Here is a 2,500-nt window from a genome sequence, read left to right as displayed (position 1 = left end):
AGACCACCATCCGATGCTGCCTAGCTACGTTCTCCCCTGTCACCACCTTGCAGTATGCAATCCCTTTTACATCGCGCCTTCTACACAAGATATAGTCCACCTGTGTGCACTTTCCTCCACTCGTATACGTCGTCACCCTGTGCTCCTCCCTCTTCTTGAAATATGTATTCACCTCAGCCATTTCCATCCTTTTCGCAAAATCGAACACCATCTGTCCTTCCACATTTCTCTCCTCGATTCCATACCTTACCATCAACTCCTCACCACCTCTGTTCCCTTCAGCAACGTGTCCATCGAAGTCCGCTCCAATCACCACTCCCTCCTCCTTGGGTACCCTTTCCACCACGTCGTCCAACTCAACTCCAGAATTCTTCTTTTTCGTCCATCTTACACCCGACTTGCGGGGCATATGCGCTGATAACCGTCAGCAATACACCTTCGATTTCCAGCTTCATAATCCTCACTCTGTCTGACACTGTGTTCACCTCCAGCACGCTCTTGACATACTCTTCCTTCAGAATGACCCCTACCCCATTTCTCCTCCCATTCGCACCATGGTAGAAGAGTTTGAACCCACCTGCGATACTCCTGGCCTTACTCCCCTTCCACCTTGTCTCTTGTCACCTTTCTTCTTTCCATCACGTCAGCCAGCTCTCTCCCTTTACTAGCCATAGTGCCAACATTCAAAGTTCCGACTGACTCTCACCTCCACACGGCTACCCTTCCTCCTCTCTAGCTGCCTCTGGACATGCCTTCCCCCTCTCCTTTTCCTTCGCCCAACAGTAGCCTAGTTTCCACCGGCACTCCGCTGGTTAACAGTACCGATGGCGGTCGTCGGTAACCCGGGCCTCGACCGATCCGGTATGGAAATCTTATTTATGATCCGCATATTTGATTTGGCAAAGATTTGACGCCGGATGCCCTTCCTGACGTAACCCTCCCCATTTGTCCGGGCTTGGGACCTGCACTAAGAATGCACTGGCTTGTGCATCCTCAGTGGCTGGGTTGCACGCTTTTCTATGTTTGCCCCTCACTTTTGTGGCGTGAACGATCAATTCTAGTAATACAGGTGTGTTTATGTTAGGTATCACAGACACACGCACACGCACAATATATGTCCAAAAGTATTGACATAACTGACCATTACACCCACAGGAGCTTTTCTGACATCTCATTCTGAATCCATAGAAACCCATATTCCACGAAGCTCCCGGCGCACAGTTTTTGTGCCGATGTTAATGCCAGGAGAAGTTTGGATCTCTGCAGTTATTGAGTGAACAGAGCGTTGGCGACTTGAGTTGCTGTTGTTCCTAAAGGCTTGCACTTTTCAATAATATGATGATATATGAAGCATAGAGAGTAAACGGGATAGATACCTTTTGAACAGCACCCTGTAGTACAGCACTTTGAAGGTACATATGTCGTCACTTGCTGTAGTGGTTTTTACTGATGGGCGTGGCCAGGTTTTCAGAAGCCTCTCAGTTGTCAATGTGAGAGCCAGGGGACGCGTCTGCCGTACGTTTAGGGTTAGGGTTAGGTGATTTCTCTGGTAGGGCTGCTTACACCACACCCCGGACTGGATTTGTTGCGTGTTTGTGTCCTGATCGATGGGCCAACTTAACACGCCTTCGGAGGGTGTCCGCCGGCCGGCTTTGCCGGCGTTCGGGCGGTCGGTTCCTCCGGTCTGGCGGATCGATGTCCTTTATTTAATGTTCTTAGTGGCGAGCAGAGTGCGGAGTGGGAGGGGCTCTACCGCGTAGTCGTCCTCTCCGTTGCACAGCTCGACAGCGTGCTCGGCGGTGCTCAGCCGGACCGTCTATCCCAGTTGCTCTTCCACGGCTCCCCTCGCGAGGCTTGCCGCCCCCCCCCCCCTCCCCCTCCGACATCTGTATGGGGAGGGGTGGAACAGCTCCGTGTTTACCTCGCGGGGCTTCCCGGAAGACATTTTCTCAAAGTCCTCGTGTGACCGGTCTACTTTTTCATTGCGTTGTGTAGGAAAGACAGGACAATTTGTCTCCTTCATGGGATCTGTATTCTGTCGCATATAAACAGAGCAGGTTTCTGGAAGCTTCAGGGGACGTCAATACAGGTTTTTTTTTTTGTTTTTTTTTACAAAAACACATAAAACATAGCAGTCGCGTATAAACAGGACAGATTTCTGGAAACTTTAGATCTGCTCCCACTGTAGCATACGCAGAAATTGGGACCCACATTAGGAATGGATAAAATAAATTACAGGGGCAGACAAAAATGAACACGTGCATACGTTTTGGGCCTCTAACAGGAAATGGCGTCACAACAGGGAGGGGTTACTAACTGGGAGGGGCTACTATAAGCGTTGGTAATGACAATAATAATAATCACGTCGTGATATTTTGTGTAAATGATACAACATATGTTGGTTATGACGTTTTTAACCATGCTACACTCGCACGCGTGAAAAAGAAAAAGAAGAGAAACGTCTGGGGTTTTTCTTCTTTCCACCTCAAAGGAACGGTCG

The sequence above is a fragment of the Lampris incognitus genome, unplaced genomic scaffold (genome assembly GCF_029633865.1).
Source record: "Lampris incognitus isolate fLamInc1 unplaced genomic scaffold, fLamInc1.hap2 scaffold_136, whole genome shotgun sequence".
Lineage (NCBI taxonomy): Eukaryota > Metazoa > Chordata > Actinopteri > Lampriformes > Lampridae > Lampris > Lampris incognitus.
Note: the sequence above shows the minus strand (reverse complement) of the source record.